This window comes from Cervus elaphus, chromosome 22 (genome assembly GCF_910594005.1).
Source record: "Cervus elaphus chromosome 22, mCerEla1.1, whole genome shotgun sequence".
Classification (NCBI taxonomy): Eukaryota; Metazoa; Chordata; class Mammalia; order Artiodactyla; family Cervidae; genus Cervus; species Cervus elaphus.
In genome coordinates, this window is record NC_057836.1 from 21,748,454 (window position 1) to 21,769,292 (window position 20,839).

At 43.6% G+C, this 20,839-nt stretch overlaps 1 protein-coding gene and 1 long non-coding RNA gene across 3 annotated transcripts in view; one reads left to right on the forward strand and one right to left on the reverse strand.

Moving 5' to 3' along the window:
• Positions 1-20,839, forward strand: part of ETV6 (ETS variant transcription factor 6) — a 276,055-nt gene that overhangs the window by 30,434 nt on the left and 224,782 nt on the right. The gene's annotated exons all lie outside the window — the stretch shown is intronic.
• Positions 1,211-19,731, reverse strand: LOC122680202. Its single transcript, XR_006336656.1, has 3 exons — positions 19,711-19,731; positions 6,607-6,614; positions 1,211-1,366 (listed from the first exon to the last, which is right to left on the reverse strand). It is a non-coding gene; the product is annotated as an uncharacterized LOC122680202 (long non-coding RNA).

Below are 20,839 nucleotides of genomic sequence, written 5' to 3' on the forward strand. Positions count from 1 at the left end.
TATAAGACAGGAAAAGTCCTCACAGATCTATTCTAGTTGTCTCTGGAAAAGGAGAGGAAATAGATGGATCTGGCTTTTCAGGAACTTTTCCTCTCTCTTCTCCTCCCTCTTCTCCTCTATCACCACCACTTTCTTCTTTTCCCTGTCTCTCTGCCAGTAATTACAAAGCTGAACTGAAGTCCTGCTGAGAATCCAAATTCTTTCCTGGTTCTGAATAAGAGAATAGCACACGTATCCTGTTGCTTCAAAAATATACATACATACACACACACGTGCACACACATACATACACACACGCATACACATACAGACACACACTACCTTTGGCCTGAAATGATGACCCTATATGGAGACCTGTTTCTTGTTTCCTAAGCAGTTGGCCAGATAATATGTTTATCTTAACCTTTCTTGGTTGGTATCTTGGGATGTAGCTGAAAGAACATGAGAGATGGGAGTCCAGCAACATGGATTAACTGGATAAATACTGAGCACCTATGTGTGATGTTCAGGATACCGTTGGAATGTCCATGGTGAAGAAGACAGGCCTCTGACTCAGCAGCTTGGTTGTGTAATGGAGTCAAGTTAGTGCCACTTTGTGACTTAGGGGACCAGTCATTTATCCTCTTTAATCTTCCCATTTCTTCACTCTAAAAGAAGGATAGTAGCACCTACCTAGGATTGCTGTGAGGAGAGTAACACCTGCTTTATAGAGCTGCTGAGAGCATCTGCTATGTTAACATTCATCACATCCCACCTGACAAACCCCTGTTCATCCTCCAGCTCTCTCAAGCCCTCCAACCCCCTGGCAGAGCTCTGTGCCCCAGCTCTCCCCGGTCCCTCCTGCAGGGGGCTGTGGCGTTTGGCCCCTCGCTGTGGGGCCTGCACCTGGTCCAGACTCTTCTGGACGGACATCCATATTGTACCCGTCTCTACAACCCAGGGCCCATGGGGTGTCTAGCACACAGCACATTTTAAAAAATTTTTATTTTATTGAAGTATAGTTGATTTACAATGTTATTTTCAGGTGCACAACAAAGTGATGCAGTTATACATGTACATATATCCATCCTTTATAAGACTCTTTTCTAATAGGTTATCCCAGAATATTGAGTAGAGGTCCCTGTGCTATACGGAAGGTCCTTGTTGGTTATCTATATACAGTAGTGTGTGTTTGTTATATACATATGTATGGTTATCTGTATGTATGTATATTCTTTTTCATATTCTTTTCCATTACAGTTTATCACAGGATATTGAATATAGTTCCCTGTGCTATATAGTAGGACCTTGTTGTTTATCCATTCTATGTGTAATAGTTTGTATCTGCTAACCCTAAACTCCTAGTCCATCTCTTCCCAAATCCTCCCTGCCCCTTGACAACCACAAGTCTCTTCTCTATTCCTGTTTCGTAGATAAGTTCATTTGTGTCATATTTCAGATTCCACTTATAATTGATATCACATGGGATTTGTCTCCCGACTTCCTTCACTTAGCATGACAATCACTAGGTCCATACATGTTGCTGCAAGTGGCATTATTTCATTCTTTTTTATGACTGAGTAATATTCCCTTGTATGTATATTGCATCTTTATCCATTCATTTGTGGATGGATATTTAGATTGTTTCCATGTCTTGACTGTTGTAAACAGTAGACATGGTACTTGATGCATGTTTGCTGCTGAATCAGTTAAAGAATAAGGCTTATGAATGACCAAGTACCACAGATATCATCTAATGAATATAAGAACTTTGGACAAGAAAATAGAAGAAAAAGAGAGCGTGCTTGGAGGCCCCAGAGAATGAAGGAGAGCCTGGCCTTATTACAAAGGTTGTAAAAGTGTGATGCTTTCTACCATGGATGCCGAGGTAAAGAAACCCCCTGAGATCTGGGAAGAAGTATACTGAGTGTTTAATCTGGAGGTGACCACACAGTTTCATTAGCTATCGAGGCTCACAGATCTAGGTGGTTGGCAAGGCGAGGTTCATTCTGTTTTTTTTAGGCCATGTTCTCCACAACGCACGGGCTGACACCTTCTTCCTCCAGTTTCATCTCATCTCACGAGAAGAAATACCTTTCTCTTCTTGGAGTCACCTTTTTTCTGCTCTGACCCTACCTCTTTTTTGCCGTTATTGTCCAAGCAAGCTAGAGCATTCATTTGAGTTATTAACGACATTTGAGTTGAAAAGACAGTGTTCTTGTTCATTGTAGGATGTGTGTGTGTGTGTGTGTATAAGTGTGTAAAATCTTCACCGTGGCCTGAATGTGCGGAAAATAAAGAATAAACACATTTGGGAAAAGATCATGCCTTTTTTTTTTTTTTTTAAGTCTTCATTGAATTTGGTACAATTCTGCTTTTGTTTTATATTTTGGTTTTTTGGCCCTGAGGCATGTGGGATCTTAGGTCCCTGATGAGGGACTGAAGTCTCACTCCCTGTATTGGAAGGTGAAGACTTAACCACTGGACTGCCAGGCAAATTCCAAAGATCATGTCTTGAAGGATTTTTTTTTTTCCTTTTTACCCACCTCTTTGGGGCTTCCCAGGTGGTGCTTGTGGTAAAGAACCCGCCTGCCAGTGCAGGAGCTGTAAGATCCCTGGGTTGGGAAGATCGCCTGGAGGAGGGCCTGGCAATCCACTGCAGTATTCTTGCCTAGAGAATCCCATCGACAGAGGAGCCTAGCGGGCTACAGTCCATAGGGTCACACAGAGTTGGACATGAATGAATCGACTAAGCACGCACCTACCTCTTTGATCTCAGCATTGAAACCATAGTAAGGTCAGACGGTTGTGTGAATGGTCTTCTATGCAAGGCTGCCGCAAAGTTCACTTAGGGAATGTTAAATGATCTTGATGTCTCTTCAGTCTATAAATAAATCCTCTTTTAAATGGGGCCATCACGGGATTTGACTGCATTTAGTTTTGTCATTCTCTCATTCATCTCCTCTGGCATGTTTAGGAAGAATTTCCCTCACTGGTAACATTCAGTGATGTGTATCTTCCATGGACCATTGTCTCTGTCTAGGCGTCAAAGCCAGAGGATCAGGCAGTTCCTTACTTTCAAGCATGCTTGTTCCAGGGTCCATGGGGAGGGACCACGCTCCCACTGGGATTCATCATGATGACATCCTGTGGGTCTCACGCAGCTTCTCATCATACTACTCTTATTCTCGAGTTTACAGATCTCTTCTCATTGATTTCATTTTCATTTTTCATCACAAGGTACTTAGACTAGTACTCAGCTGGGAATTGGGACAAGCTTTGGGTCAGAGACTCAACATTTCCAGTTGGTAATTTTCTTCTGTGTAAAAGTTGAGACATCTAGCTTGATAGCTCTTTGACTTGAAGGGTGTTTTGACCTCTGAATGCTCAAAGGATGCTGTGGGATTTCTATCTTTCATATCTCATGCTTTTGGGGAGCATTTTGCTCAGCCTGTGAGTTATTAAAAAAATGTGTGTTCTCATGAGAAACAAAGAGGACTACACTGGTCCCTTCAGGTGGTGGCCGCTAAAAATAAAAACCCTACAGTTGTTGGGGGGCAGTCAGTGTATTTCAGCTCTATCAATAAAAATCTGGAAACCAAATTGCAAAGTTGATCCATGCCTATTATTTAACATTTTCAATGTTTACTGTTTTCTCATTTCTAAGCAACTTCTGATGGTGGAGTGTCTTGCATCCTCTTTTTTTAAGATTTATTTTATTTTTTGACTGCGGTGGTGGTCTTCATTACTGCTTTCTCTAGTTGTGGCGAGCTGGGCTATTTCTTGTGGCGTGCGGGCTTCTCTTGTGGAGCACGGACTCTAGGTGCTCAGGCTCAGTTAATTGTGGCACACAGGCTTAGTTGCTCTGTGGCACGTGGGATCTTCCTAGACCAGGGATCGAACTAGTGTTCCTTGCACTGCAAGGCAGAATCTTAATCACTGGACCACCAGAGAAGCCCCACGTCCTCTGTTTTTGGGAAAACCCCTCTGCCCCTTAGTGATGATGCTATAGTCGAACTTCATCCCAGTAAGTCCGTATTCCACGTCCAGCTGGGTCTGGGACTGCAGCAGGGCAGACCCCTCGAATATAATGTGACTCAGCTGAACACATTGATCTTCTCACAGCCAGGGATTAACTCCCTCTATCGAAGGGCCACGTGAGAGGAAGAACAGGGAGCAGAGTGTTAGTTAAAATGACGGACTGTCCTTATTTCATCTTCCGGCAGCAAAGCGATCTGCTGGGAAATTAATTAGAGCATTTCCCCAATGGTGTGATGATCCACTTCTCCTCCTGGCTATAATTTGAGTGCTCCCGGGGTCTCCTAGACAGTCTTGCCTCTGTCAGGACTCAGCTGTTGAGCAGCCACCCCACCTCTCCATCATTCCCCCTGTTTCCCTTGAAGTAGGAGAAGGCAGAGAGAGAGGTCAGTTCCTTCAAGGGACTCTCAGACCTTTTATTTCAGGCTTGTTTAAGAAGGTTTTTCATGCCTCTGTGGGCTTCCCAGGTGGCTCAGTGGTAAAGAATCTGCCTCTCAATGCGGGAGATGCAGGAGACTCAGGTTTGACCCCTGGATGGAGAAGATCCCCTGGAGGAGGAAATGGCAACCCACTCCAGTATTCTTGCCTGGAAAATCCCATGGACAGAGGACCCTGGTGGGCTACAGCCCATGAGGTCGCAAGAGTCAGACACGACTGAGCATTTACACACACACTGTGATGCTCCTTACTTTCTGCATCTTTCCTTCTGGATCCCAGGGTTGGCCAGGAAAACATGCTTCATCTTTAGTATCATGTATAGGTGTTATAGGAAAGTTCACGGTCCTCCAGATGTGGTCTATGCTTCCCGGTGGTACAGAAGCGAGCTGAACTTTTCTCTGGAAGCCTGCCAGGCCAGCCTCTCTTCTGTGCATCCCACTGAATGTAGGCTTCATTGCTTTGTAACATGGGCAGCATGCTCCCCACATGTGAAGATGAGAGTGGTCTTTGTCAGGCTGAGGCAACTCTAAGCCACATGCATCTGGGTTCCATAGCAGCTGAAACACTATCAAGTTGGTTGGGTTTCTTTGTTTTTCAGGTTAGTTTTTGTTTGGCTCGTATATTGAGGAGCAGACTCAGATGCCCCCCACCCTTTTCTTTCCATTACACTGTGCTAGAGATTTGAGGTCTATGGCCTTAGACAGTCATTTCTTAACATAGTTGAAGTTAGCTATTAATACTTTTCAGTGTTATGCCCCTTTCTGGTGGGTTTCTGGTATTTTTTTGGTTTGTTTTCACACATCTTAAACCACAAAGTCCAGTGACTTGCATGCTGCTGCTGCTGCTGCTAAGTCGCATCAGTGGTGTCCAACTCTGTGCGACCCCATAGACGGCAGCCCACTGGGCTCCCCCGTCCCTGGGATTCTCCAGGCAAGAACACTGGAGTGGGTTGCCATTTCCTTCTCCAATGCATGAAAGTGAAAAGTGAACGTGAAGTCGCTCAGTCATGTCTGACTCTTCGCCACCCCGTGGACTGCAGCCCACCAGGCTCCTCCGTCCATGGGATTTTCCAGGCAAGAGTACGGGAGTGGGTTGCCATTGCCTTCTCCGGTGATTTGCATGGGATGGTGCCAAAAAAATCAAGAGGGAAGACTGAAGTCAGGAATGAAGTTCCTGACTGTAAGGATGATATTCACTGTCACCAGTGGCTAAAGGCTTCAGACCACAATTCAGTGAGCAAATCCGTACTGTATCTATATCTGTATATGCACTTTGTCAACGCTAGCACTCTGTTGTTCTTTTAAATGTATTTATTTATTCATGGCTGCAGTGGGTCTTTGTGGCTGCGCTCAAGCTTTCTCTTATTGCAGGGGGTGGGGACTGCTGTCTAATTGTGGTGCACAGGCTTCTCATTGTGGTGGCTTCTCTTTTGTGGAGGCTCGAGGACCCTCAGGCTTCAGCAGTTGCATCACACAGGCTTCGTTAGCACGAGGCATGTGGGACTCTTCTTTGACCAGGAGTTGAACCTGTGTCCCCTGCATTGGAAGGTGAGTTCTTAACCACTGGACCAGCAGGGAAACCCAAAGGCTCGCACTTATTTAAAGATTCTGCCTTGATTAGATTCAGTTTACTAGACATAAGCTCATGAAATTTCTTTGAATTTCTACCAGGCTGTTTTCACGTCACATCTCACAGTGAACGCACAGATGTAGCCACACTTTTCATGCTGATGCCTCCATTATAAATGAGACATTTAAATTATACTGCAATAAAAGTAAAATAAAAATGTAAAAGGAACTCTAACATTAAATGAAGTTTTTCTTCCTTTCTGGAGAAATTCATTATTTCATTCAGTATTTCCATTATTAACTCATTTATTGCTCCATTTTTAGCCAGGATGCATATACCACTAGACTGTGTGTATAGGTGTGTGTTAGTCACTCAGTTGTGTCCGACTCTTTGCAACCCCATGGACTACTGTAACCCACCAGGCTCCTCTGTCCATGGAATTCTCCAGGCAAGAATACTGGAGTGGGTAGCCATTCCCTTCTCCAGTAGACTCTCTCACTGTCTAATTTATCAGTTCAGTTCAGTTCAGTTGCTCAGTTGTGTCTGACTCTTTGCAACCCCTTGGACTGCAGCACGCCGCACTTCCCTGTCTATCACCAGCTCCCGGAGCTTACTCAAACTCATGTCCATCAAGTTGGTGATGCCATCCAATCATCTCATCCTCTGTTGTCCCCTTCTCCTCCTGCCTTCAATCTTTCCCAACATCCGGGTCTTTCCCAATATGTCAGTTTTTTGCATCAGGTGGCCAAAGTATTGGAGCTTCAGCTTCAGCATCAGTCCTTCCAATGAATATTCAGGACTGATTTCCTTTAGAACTAATTGTCTGATTTACAGGTAGGCTCCAACTACTAGGAATAGAAAAAAGAGAGTGGGCAACAACTTCCCCATCAGACTTCTTTTTAAGTCTGACTGTTCCTTTCTGTAACTCTCATGTCTCAAAGAACTGAGGGCAAACCATGAACCCGAGTTTAAAGTTTGTCTTCCTAGAAATGTCATCAGAACATAAACTCAGAAACAGACTGCCCACAGAAAAATTCCCTCAAGAATTGTTGTTACTTTCTTCCCGATGTTACTGGTTTTCTTGTGGGGTTCCATACAATAGAATGTACTTCATAAAGTTCCCTCCGAAATTTCCGTGTTTAGTTCCTTTTGGAAGGAACTAAATAAATGCCTCCTGGAAGAGGCATTTCATTCATTACTATGCAAACATGGGCATAAAGAAAAGCCTGACCTTCCTAAACACTGTGTTGCAAAATGAATTGATAATTAATCCCTCAGATGTGTGTTGACACATGGACAGAGAATAAGGATGGTCATTTGTTACAGACATGAACAACGGAGTCACAGTGATTCAAGGAAGTTGGCCCTGCATGTGAGAAATTTTAGTAACAGCATGACCAATTAATTTCACTCATTTTTCCTTGTAGTATTTGCCCAAGATGAATGTAAGCGTCATGTGTGTATCTAAACGTTCTTTCAATAACTTACACAATAATTGTAAGTGATAAAATGGTTTTTTTTCCCCCCTTTAATGGTAGATAAATCAGTGCGTCATAGATGAATTCTCATCTGTGGCTTGCTTTGACTCATTGCTAATTTGATAAACTCAGTGAGCATCTAATTTTATTTAGCTTTGAAAACAATTCTTTGTGGGTTTTCTCCTTTGATTTTTGACTTAGGCTTTCTCTACCCTAAGATCAAATAAGTATTCAGTTAAATATATGGAAAACGACCTGTTTCATCTTTTCAGTTAAGCTGAAGATTTCATTAGAGAAATTTTCCGAAGTAAAGAGAACAGTAGAATGGACTGTATATGCTCATCAGTCATTTTCAGTGCTGATCAGTTCATGACTAATCTCGTTCTTTGTAGATCCTATGGCTGCCCTTCTCAACTCTTTCCCGCCCTGTTATTTTGGGATTATTATTGGATTATTTTTCCATCCTTTCCATGGTGTTTCCTATAAATACTGAAGTATGTGTCTTTAACAGATTTTTTTCCAATATACAAAATGTCATTAGCACTCCTAACAAAGCTAACAGTAATTCCTTCATGTTACCTAATTAAAAACTGAATTCAAATATGATAACCTAGTGTTTTAGGCATTAAGAACACAGCTTATAAAGGTAAAGCCTGGAAGGTTTTAATATATGTAAGCCAGTGTTCTGGAGTGAGGAGACAGACACAAAAGGAGTAGAACAAAACCAACATCATTTCTTTGAATGCTGGGCAGCAAACACTGTGGGTAACACAACAGCCCAGGTGGAGGGCAGGGCTGTTCCAGGTACGGTGGTCAGCGGAGCCCTGGGGAGGCGTCCTAGGAGCCAAGACCCATGGGAAGCAGGAGCTGGGAGCAGCTTCCAAGGCAGATGGATGTGTCAGTCAGCATGTCATCCAACCAAGCAAACTTTCACCGTTTGTATTGGCTTTAGTTATCATCTGTAATATGTAACTTTTCAGTGTTTCCCTTCTTGGCAAGGTCAGTAGAAAGAAGCATCCAGAGTACACTGATATTGAACTATTTTTAAAAAATAATTTTATTTATTTTTTGGCTGTGCTGGGTCTTCGTTGCTGTAGTCACAGCAAGTGGGGTCTACTGTCTAGGTTCTCAGGCTTCTCATTGTGGTGGCTTCTCTTGTTTTGGAGCATGGACTCTAGGGCGAGCGGGCTTCAGTAGTTTCAACTCATGGGCTCAGTAGTTGTGGCTCCCAACCTCTAGAGCACAGGCTCAGTAGTTGTGACTCACGGACTTAGTTGCGCTGCAGCATGTGGAATCTTCCCAGACCAGGGATCGAACCTGTGTCTCCTGCATTGGCAGGCGGATTCTTTAGCACTGAGCCACCAGGGAAGCCTCTGATATTGAACTCGGTGATATTTTTTGGCTTATTTCTTTGTCAGTTATGCTTAATTGCCCCTGGACATTTCAGAAAAAAAAAAAAAAAGCGGAAAATTCAGGCTACTTAAAGACCTTTTAAAATATATAAGCTGCTAAGGGCTTGAATCCTTCTCTGTTTATAATAATAGAGCTCTAATTTCTGCAGGACAGTTTCCCTCTTGAGACTGTGAGCACTTCCTGATTCTGGGTAAATTAAAAGTGACAACTTTTTTTTCCTGTAACTTTTTAATACTTCTTCTTCTCTGGGTAAAAACCAGGAAGTGGGAAATGAATGTATAGGAACCAACGATACACATACACAAGTGTATATTTTCATGAGCATATGAATATATACGTGGGTAATTGGGAGAAGGGAGTGGATGCAAAGGGAGGATGGTCTTTGTCAAATTTCATTTAAATGTGATAGCAAATTAGGGTACATTCTTGTCTTAATCTTTTCTGTAATAAAGATAAAATGGGGTATTAATTTCAAATGATTGAACAAAAGTGGATGATTCTAGCATTTTTCTCTTCAGTCATTAAAAGAAGCATTTGAAAGAAGCATTCTTTACATATACACACAGAGTTTGTTAGCCTTTCTTCAAACACAGCCAGCCACAGTCAGACTAAACATTGGTAGACATTTCATTTCGTCCACAGAGGAGATTATTTGTTGATTCACATATTTTCTTTGTACAAGAACAGCTTCAAGGTTTGTATTCATCACTGAATGTAACCCAAAGTAAAATTCCATTGTGTCGTAAGACAACTTAAAATGTTATCTTTGATTTAATCTAGAAAGCTATATCATCTTCACTCCTAAAAAGGGTTCTGGTGTTTTAGGTTTAACCATTAGGTACATTAAAGTCTGTGGATAGTTTTGCAATGTATGAAATTACTACTTATCCTCATTTATCTTCTTCATCTGCTAAACATCAGTGCCCGTGTATTCCCTCAGGGACTAACTATTGGATTTTTCTTCCCAGGAGCTGTGATACCCGTAGGTGGGTTAGATAGTTTATGGTAGATTCAGTTTGTCTTTATTTACTTAACCACTCTTTCGGGGCCTGAAGCTGTCAAAGGCAAACCAGAAAATTATTGTTTACATCTGTCAGGAATTCCCCATTTTCTCTTTTATGAGCTCATGCCCTTCAGAGATCATTCTGTACACCTTGATTGTCAGGAGAAGTCTGGGATGAATTTGGAGTGATACAAGATTGCATATCAACAACTTGGCTGTGATTCTCAATGCTCTGTAATATCTGTTTTCCTTAATATTTAAGTTTGCTTGGCAATTTTTTTTTTAAATAAAAAATTAGGAAGACACATCTTTGGGAGTTCAACACTCAGTCAAGTTCACAGAGTATGAGAAATCAACAGACTAAGTGAGCTAATGCATGTGAAGGACTTAGTATGGCTATAGCCTAAGTAGAGCTTCATGGCTATGAATGTGTTGTTGTTAAGTAGCCACCATTTATTGTGTTCTTGCATTTAAGACCCTTTCAAACATTGCAGGGAAAGAAAAACACATGCGCTGCAGTCTTTACCTCCAAGGAACTTGTAGCCTGATGGGGAGATGAGACATATGTAAGTTTCATCAAAAAACATATGTAAGGAACACCAATTGCGAATGTGTGCTAGAGAGGTTTATTATTTTAAGTTTTTTTTGGACCATTTTAAAAGTCTTTATTGAATTTGGTATAATATTGCTTCCGCTTTACGTTTTGTTCTTGGTGTTTTTTTTGGCCCTGGGGCATTTGGGATCTTAGCTTCCCTACAGGGATTGAACCCACATTCCCTGCATTAGAAGGCAAAGTCTTAACCACTGGACCACCAGGGAAGTCCTGCTGAAGGGATTTAAAAGAGGGAGAGAGTTCATTGCAGTAGAACTAGAAGAATAATGACAACAGGCAACATTTATCGAGTGCTTACTGTGTATTCAGTACTGTTTGAGGATTTTACAGGTGTTTACTCAGTCTTCACGTCAGCCGTGTGAGATGGACATTATGACTCCTACTTTACAGATGAGGAAACTGAGGCAAGGTTTGCTCACTGGCCCAGGGTCACAGGCCAAGGAGATGGTGGAGCCCCTATTAGATTCCAGGCTGCCTGACTCCAGAGCCATAGTCTCATCCATACCAATCTGCATACCTGCTGCAGGGGGCACCTTGTGGGCAAAGGAGGATGCTGGAGTAGACAGGGAAAGAGCGAACGGTGAGGTTTCAGAGGCATATTTAAAAGGCTTTCAGTGCAAGTCAGAGGCATTCGGACTCCATGGTAAAAAAGCAATGGAGAAACAGTGAGTGAACCGCACAGGAAAATTACATGGTCACCCAGCCCCCTGGGAGAATGGCTCTCACAGTGAATGCTGGGTGTGCTGCAGGGCAACTACTCTGGCTTGAGTCTTGCGACTCTCCAGGGCTTCCCTTGTGGCTCAGATGGTAAAGAATCCGCCTGCCATGTAGGAGGCCCAGGTTCGATCACTGGGTTGGGAAGATCCCCTGGAGAAGGGAAAGGCTACCCACTCCAGTATTCTTGCAGGAGAATTCCATGAACGTAGAAGCTCACCAGGCTACAGTCCATAGGGTTGCAAAGGGTCGGACACAACTGAGCAACTAATATACATACTTGTGGCTGTCCAGGAGTTTACCTGATTTCCTGCTAGCCCTTCCTCCCTTGGCCTGGAGGGATCAATAACTACCAAATCTCTGTCATCAGGCTGTATGGGCTTGGTGCCCCACATGTCTTTTTAGCAGCTAAGTGCTGGAGAGTAACCTGCCTGGCAGAAGGGAGAGCCCCAGATGATGTCACTACCGCTCTGAGATCCCTTGACTCTTCTCTGGATTTGGGGCCAAAGAATGCAAAACCACATTTCAGAGCAACCTTAGAAACTTGGGAGAAAGGTGGTGGCACATGGAGAACCTTCCAGAATAATTGTAGTCCCAGCTGCCCTTCCAGGTCTGATTCTGGGTCCTCCCCAGGGCCCAGGTAGAGGAATCCTTTGTGATCACCTGCTCAGGACTGCGTGTATTTAGAGATCAAGGTTATGGGGAGTGGCCACAGTTTTCTACTTTACGCTGATTAGATTCATCTAGAGTCAAAATAAGGGTCAAAAATAAAGCCTAAGAGGGGAGTCACTTGAAGAAGACAAAGCTTCACTTTGGAGGATTTGGGGCTCCTGTAAGTGTGGGAAGGACTGGAAACAAAGGTTGCTTTCCCTATCTATAAATGTTTAGACCAGGAAAATATGTGATTAAGAAATGTTTTGGCAAGATCTCACCAAGATTATTTACTGGGAAGGAGGCCCAGGGCAGGAAAGGAAAGGCCCAGTCAGGCAGGAAAATGTAGGGTGTTTGCTGGGGGTGTGGAAGTAGCGTGAACATCCGTGTTTGGAGGGCGAGGAGTACCATAGTACAGTTTTGTACTATTGAAGACTTCCCCCCAAAGCCAAGGTAAATAGAGAAAGGGATTTGCTTGAAATGTGGGACTTGGAGAGCAGTGGTGGGATTGGGGGATGGTTAAGCATGCTTTAGTGTTTAAAGGCACAGCACACAACATTTACCTTACTGTTTTATTTTAAATTATGGTCTACCTCCTCTCCAGGGCTTCCCTGGTAGCTCAGATGGTTAAGAGTCTGCCTGCAATGCCAGAGACCCAGGTTCAATCCCTGGGTTGGGAAGATGCCCTGGAGAAGGAAAAGGCAAGCCACTCCAGTATGCTTGCCTGGGACATGCCACGGATGGAGCGTGCTGGCAGGCTACAGACCATGGGTCGCAAAGAGTTGGACACGACTGAGCGACAACACTCCTACCTCCTCTCCAGTCTCCTCCAGGAAGAAAACTTGGATTGTTTGCCGTCATCCTGGCATGGGAGTGTCCACAGTTATGCTAACGGGCAGGTTTAGGTGAGCAGACAGGATTTGCCTTTCTGGTTCTAGTGTTTTGCCACCTAGGTTTTTATAAAAGAACAAAATCAACTACCAGCAGCTAAAATTTCAGGTTAGGGGCTTGGTTGGAGGGAGTTGGGAGCAGCAGGCATTCTTTGCCATGTTTTGTGTGTGTGTAGACACTGAATGCATTTCACTGTCCTGGCTGACCATGTTTCCCCCTGGGGTGCCTCCTCTCCAGAGTCCTTTGTCTCCCACTGGGAGCCTTGCCTCCATCCTCTGTGTTTCTCAGACCTCTGCTGCACCTTTTGTCCAGGGCATATGGTCCAGGCCATCCCGAGAGCTTGGTCTGCTTAGTTTAACTTCTGGAAGAAGGTAGAACTGATTGATTTTCATGTGCAAATACAGGGATATTCTTGCCAAAAGCTCCACATCCTCAGTGTCACAAGCATGAATTTATGATGCCATTTGGAAAGAGTCAGAATATTCAAAGATGAGATTGGTGCTGGTCTATGAGTGCTGTGTTGTGCCGAGGTAACCCATGTGTATCCTGCGTTCTCCAGGGCTTGCGTTCTTCCCACCAGTGCCAAGAGGAAAAAGAGGGCTCTGAGGATTGACACTGGGGCATGTGGATGCAGATTTCTTGCCTTTTTTCAATTGGTAACCTAGGCTGGAGTCACCCTGGCTGCCAGGGGAAAGTACAGAATGGGGCATGAGTTAACCTCTCTATGCACTTCTCACCCCCTTACAGGACACTTTGTATTTTGCATAGATGCAGGCACCATGCTACGATGTTCCTTTAACTTAATTATTTTTTTGTTTTGTTTTGCTAGTGGACTTCTATATAAAGAGTTGGGTTAATCATAGTCCTTACTTCATGATATTTCCTAAATGCTTCCCTGGTGGCTGAGATGGTAGAGAATCTGCCTGCAATGCGGGAGACCCAGATTTGATCCCTGGGTTGGGAAGATTTCCTGGAGAAAGGAATGGCTTTCCACTCCAGCATTCTTGCCTGGAGAATCCCATGGAGAGAGGAGCCTGACAGGCTATAATCGTGGGCTCACGGAGTTAGACATGACTGAGTGACTAACAACTTTCATACGTTCACTTCATTATACATTCTTTATATTTTATTTAAATTAAAATAATAAGTAACCATAAACTGATCTCCTGAAACAAAAGCTGGGATCTTAAAGCTAACCAACACGTGCTCACCTATATAGAAAATAAACTACTGGATACAGAGGGGAGAAGGAAGGAGGAGGGGGAAATAGGGGCATGGCATTAAGAGATACAAACTATATTATGAAGCAAATAGATAAACAACAAAGATATTGGACAACACAGGGAGTTATAGCCATTATTTTGTAATAACCTTAAATGGAGTATAATCTATAAAAGTACTGAATCACTATGCTATACACCTGAAACTAATGTAATATTGTAAATTAAATATTTTTTAACTTAAAAAGAAAAAATAAATTTAAAAAGACAAAAAATATAACCTACATGTGATTGGATGATGGTCCTCCCCACATCTTAGTCCCCTTCCTTCCCATCCCCAAAGTAATGCGTCACCTGAATCCTGTGTGCGTCATCCCTTACTTTCCTTTCTGTTCTCTCTCTCACCAAAGGAGTCCTAAAAGGGACTCCGTGAAACATACAAAAAGTATGTGTCGATACAGATGTGTATTTAATTTTAGTTGTCTTTTTAACACCATAGAAAGGGTATCAGGCTATGTATAATCTTTGGAGTCTTTTTTGCTTAACGTTTTCACTGCTGTTGTTCATCTGCATTGCTCCATGTCACTGTGCGTCATTGCTTTATCTGCTCTAGAATGTTCCCTTACGTGGTGATGCTCTGTTTAGTCATTCAGCCTCCCGATGATGTGCTCATAGATTGGTGCTGGGATTTTGATAATTGCAAACATGTTTGCTGTAAGTATGCTCATACATAGGATCAGTTATCCGTGTGCAGGGGATTGCTTTGTATATCTGACCTCCCTCATTTTTTTGGAAACCATCAGTTCTGTGAGCTGGGGGAACATTTAATGGAAGCGAAATCTCAGTGCTTTTTAATTCAGTTGGATGTGAAGAAGTAGCACATAAACTTCGTATGAGACCAGACACCGTCTTGTTTCTGCCTTATTCCTCCAACCATCTTCCCAGTCCCACCCTGATGCTTGAAATGACTCTGACAGCACCCAGCAGGCACTTTCCTTATACGTGGCTTCGACGCAGTCAGTGCTTGCTGACTTTGACTTATATTTTAAACTCTTCGATGGGAAAACCATGTCCCTCTGAGACCAGTCTCTTGATGCTTCCATGTGTCTACTCAGGTCGGTCCTTTGCACTGTTTTGTTTAGCACCTACCACAAACCAGGCAGGTGCCATCTCAATAAGGCAGGCTTCTTGCCCTTAAAGAGCTTCCTATCTAGTCCGGAGAGGATATGATCAAAGTGAGCATTTTAATGCATTAATGAGGTGTGCTGTAACACTTAGGTCACAGAGGGAGGGGGCTTACCTCTCCCTGGGAGAGAAGGCTTCTGGGGGTGGGAGGAGGAGAATGCATTGGATCTGATGTTTGGAAACTGAGCACGAGCTCACAGGACAGACGGGGGAGGATGGGGTGGACTGTTTTGGGGGAAGTTAGAGGTCTGAAGGGTCTGGCACACTTAGGCCCTGGCAAGTGGTTGGCTTTGACGGGAGCTTGCACTGCGTTCAGTTCAGTGGACGCCATGAGAGATCAAAAGTGCCTGTGTTTTGGGAGTGTCTTCAGTTTCGAGGGTTATGGATCAGGGGTCCCTGGCCTCCAGAATCTAACAGCTGATGATCTTAGGTGGAGCTGATGTAATAATAATAGAAATAAGTTGTTGTTGAGTTGCTAACTTGTGTCCAACTCTTTGTGACCCAATGGACTGTGCAGCACTCCAGGCTTCCTTGTTCTTCACCATCTCCTGGAGTTTGCTCAAACTCACATCCGTTGAGTCCGTGATGCCATCCAGCCATCTCATCCTCTGTCATCCCCTTCTCTGCCTGCCTTTTGTCTGTCCCAGCATCAGCGTCTTTTCCAATCAGGCTGTTTGTGGTCAGGTGGTAAAAGTATTGGAGCTTCAGTGTCAGTCCTTCCAATGAATATTCAGGGTTGATTACCTTAAGAATTGACTGGTTTGGTCTCCTTGCAGTCCACGGGACAGTATACGATATATGTAATGCACTTGAAGCATCTGAAAACCGTCACCACCAAACTGCTCCCTGACACCAAAAAGACTGTCATAGGTAGACCAAAAAAGTCATTTCCAGTCACTTCCAAGCTCTGCCCCCCGGTCAGTTGGGTCTTTGGTCCTTAGTGATGTCCATTGTCCTTCCTTCATGGCACGTCCAGTTGGCTAAGAGGGCAGGCCTGAATCTGTACCCAGAGGAGGGGAATAATCCTGGTGACCTCTGTCCCACTCAGTTGTTGCCTGGACGGTGGAGTTCACCCACCCCAGCATTCAGGACCAGTCTGGGGTCACAGAGTAGTGTTTCCCTTTCCAAGATAACTCTATCAACACAGTACATGTCAAAGAGCCAGCTTTGTACTTCTGTGTCTTTTCACCCCAGGAATGCACTCTCTGCCCTGTCTGTGCCCCCAGCTGCTTTCACGTACTTGCTTTCTAGTGATAAGCACTGGGCTTACTCATGGCCATCCCTGGCCATCTGTTCTTGGGGAAGAAAGAGTTCCACAGGGGGCTGATGGAGATCAGAGGTCTCTTCTCGGAGAAAACAGCCAGTCCCCTACAAGCAGTTCTCCCTCTAAATAGAGAGATGATGCAGCTACAGTGTACACGTGTACACACCACACACACATGTACACACACACAACTGGGGAGAGCAGATAGAGTTGTACCAAACAAAATTTTTATTTGAATGGATGCTGGTAGAGAAACACTTTTTATTATGCTGCAGCATAGTATAGTGTTATTTTGGATGATCTGGGGGGAAGTCTTTTTTTTTAATATTGATTTTTTAAAAATTATTTTTATTAATTTATTTGGCTGTGCCAAGTCTTTGTTGCCATATGCGAGCTCTTAGTTATGGCATAGGGGATCTAGTTTCCTGATCGGGGATCAAACCCAGTCCGCTGCATTGGGAGCATGGAGTCTTAAGCTGCTGGACCACCCAGGAAGTCCTTGGGGGCAAGTCTTTATTTTTTAGGTTTATCTTATTAGAGATCCGGAGAAGGCAATGGCAACCCACTCCAGTACTATTGCCTGGGAAATCCCATGGACGGAGGAGCCTGGTAGGCTACAGTCCATGGGGTCGCGAAGAGTCGGACACGACTGAGAGACTTCACTTTCACTTTTCACTTTCATGCATTGGAGAAGGAAATGGCACCTCACTCCAGTGTTCTTGCCTGGAGAATTCCAGGGATGGGAGCCTGGTGGGCTGCCGTCTGTGGGGTCGCACAGAGTCGGACAGGACTGACGTGACTTAGCAGTAGCAGTAGCAGTATTAGAGATCTAATGTCTTGGTATTCTTCTACGTACCTAGCACAGTGGTTAAAATTTTTTTTTTAATTCAGTGGACCTGCCCACTGGGTTTGAATTCTGTCTCTGCCACGATTTAGTTCTGTGACTTTTGGCATATTATTTAACCTCCAAGGCTCAGTTTGCTCAGCTGAAAATATGGGCCACTAGTATATAGCTCCTGCACTGGGTTATGTGAGGGTTATGTGAGATGTAATGGATGCAAAGTATATTACAGTGGTTTCTATATGAAATGATTTGAATTTTGGACCCATCTGATGCTTTGGAAGACAGCTATGCTAAGCCCTATACCACCAACCCTCAGCTCATACGTTGCTTTAGTAAGAAGATTCAGTCCCTCCTTTAAGCTTTGCCAGTCAGATGGCCACCTTGAAACCAAGTGGACTGTCTTCTGTAATACTGGATACAGTTTTAATATTATTCAGTGCCAAGACTAAAAAGGAGGGTGATTATATACAGACTGAGTGGGCACATCTGCCTAAACGTGGCTCTCTCCCACTTTCAAAACAGTGCTTGGAAGGTCTCCTCCCCTTAGGAACTTTCCCAGTAAAAATGCTTTTTCCACCTGGTTATTGTCTCCATGTTTGTGACAGCCTTCTCTCTGCTTTCGTATATTTAGCTCTGCAAAGTCACAATCATTTATCCACATGTACTTAGCTGTGTGTTTGTCCCATCTCTCTAGAAGATATATCCCTGCTGGTCCAGGGAATAAGATGTTCTTTTCTCTCCAGGAGACAGTTGCCGTTGATGTTCATTTTGTATATCACTGTGCCTTTCTTCCTTTTGATCGCCATGTGATTAAAAAAAAATATGGGGGAACTTTCAGGTAAGGATGGTATAATCCCAGGTGGCTCAGTGGTAAAGATTCGCCTGCAATGCAGGAGACGCAGATTCGATTCCTGGATCAGGAAGATCCCCTGGAGGAAGAAATGGTGACCTACTCCAGTATTCTTGCCTGGAAAATCCCATGGACAGAGGAGCCTAGTAGGCTAAAGTCCATGGGGTCACAAAGAGTCAGACATGACTTAGCAATTCAACAACAACGGCCCAGCATGTACGGCATCTGTAACTTTTGTATCCTCAATTTCATTGAAATCTGCCAAAAGATAAGGAAGATGGGCCCATTTGAGACATTTCGTTCCCTGGTGTTTTCCAATAAGTCAAACTGATCTGTTGGCCTTTCTTTTCAGGACGTTGCCAAATCTAGCCCCAGTTCAAAGGAAATTACTCTGATCTGAACGTATTCTAATAAATAGAAATGTAGATTTCTCAACCTCATGGGAGTTAAATATTGAAGTGGGTAGTATGGACCAACAGGCTTACAACAGTGCAGAGAAAGGGAACCGAGGAACAGTGATGAGGGGCAGGAAGGAGCACAGCCCGCAGGCTTATGTGCTGTGTTGAGTCACTCGGTCGTGTCTGACTCTTTGCCATGGACTGTAACCCGCCAGGCTCCTCTGTCCCTGGGATTCTCCAGGCAAGAATACTGGAGTGGATTGCCATGTCCTCCCCCAGGGGATCTTCCTAAACCAGGGATCGAACCCAGGCCTCCCACATTGCAGGCAGATTCTTTACCATCTGAGCCACCGGGGAAGCCCTCGGGGGTCATGGTTTCACACAATTTCACACCCTCTCTCATGGGGTGTTAGAATTCTTTCTGCCCGACGTTTTGTCCTGGGTTCTCTCTGGTTTCAGAGGCATGATTTGTTTCGAGGCAGAGCTGGGACCAGACTGGGCTTCTGGAATCCTTCTCTATGGCTATTTCTATTAAATGACCCCCTTTCTCCCTTCCCCTGTGCGTTGGCAGACGTGGGGAACCCCGATAAGGATGTCGGCTGATGAATCTCAAACCGCCTTAAGAATAGAAGTTCCTGTGAAAAACCTGTATTTTAAAAATTTATTTATGATGTTTTACAATGTTTATATTGATTTACATATAAGTATTGGGTTAGTCAGGTATGCAGCCAAGTGATTCAGTCATATATCTGTGTGTGTGTGTATACATATTGTTTTTCAGATTCTTTTCCCTTATAGGTTATTATAAAATATTGAGTATAGTTTCCTGTGTTACACAGTAGGTCCTTGTTTGTTGTCTTTTTTATATATACTATTTTATATCTAGTAGTGTGTGTGGTGGCTTAGACAGTAAAGAATCCTCCTGCAATGCCAGAGACCTGAGTTCGATCCCTGGGTTGGGAAGGTCCCTGGAGGAGGGCACGGAAACCCACTCCAGTATTCTTGCCTGGAGAATCCCATGGACAGAGGAACCTGGCGGGCTACAGTCTGTGGAGTCACAAAGAGTCGGACAGGACTGAGTGGTAATCACACACACGCACAGTGTGTATATGTTAATCCCGAACTCCTAATTTATCCTCCCTCCCACGTCCCCTTTGGTAACCAACCATAAGTTTGTTTTCTATATCTGTGGATCTATTTCTGTTTTGCATAGATGTTCATTTGTATAATTTTTTTTTTAAGATTCCACATGAAAACCCACTTTTAAATCCATTTTTTCAATAAAGGCACATGATATTAATATTTATAATCAGAAGAGGAAAATAAAAAGTGCTTTTAAGGAGATGAATAGAGGGAAGTCACAGCTTCTCTCCCTTGCCTTTTTTGCCCGGCATGGTGTAAGTGTCAGGGTGCTGCCGGACTGCCTGCCTGTGTCTCGCTCTGCTGCTTGGGGACCCCCTCTGGTCTCTGCTGAAACCCTCCTGGGACACTTTTTTCTAAAAATAGCACCTACCCAGCCACCGCCACTCACTCTTGAGTTTCCCTTCCCTGCTTCATTTTTCTGTTTAGCACTTGTCACTCTCTGACTTTGATTCTTTTTTTCTTTTTTTTTTTTTCATTTTTAAAGTCTTTATTGAATTTGTTACAATACTGCTTCTGTTTTCTGTTTTGGTTTTTTGGCCTTGAGCCATGTGGAATCTTAGCTCCAGGGATCAAACCCTCACCTTCTGCATTGGAAGGGCAATGTCTGAAACACTGGAGCACTAGGGAAGTCCCAATTGTCATTTTTTACTTAATATTTTTCTTCTCCCACTAATACATAAACTCCACAGGAAGAGGGATTTTCACCTCTTTTGTTCACTGCTGTGTCTCCTGCACCCAGAGCACTGTGTAGAACACAGTAGGCAAATATTTGTTGAAACAATGAATGTGTGAACTTTGGGCAGGAAGCTCAGCCTTCTGTGCCTTCGTTTTGTGAGTCAATGAGGAATTAAAAATAAAGCTACTTCTTCAAGTGCAATGAGCATTAAGGGAGTTCATCCGTGTAAAATACATAGAACCAGCCTGGCACAAACTAAATGCTCAATAAAGGGTCTCTGTTATTAAAATAATTGCTAAATATTTGACTTCTTCACAAGAAGTCTCTCCTGCAGGCAGAGACTGTTTGTTTTGTTGTTGTTGTTACATTACTGCTGCTTTTCTTTTTTTTTAAATTTTAGTGTTTTTTTTTGGCCGTGAGGCATGTGGGATCCTAGCTCCCATACCCAGGACTGAACCTGCACCCCTGCTTG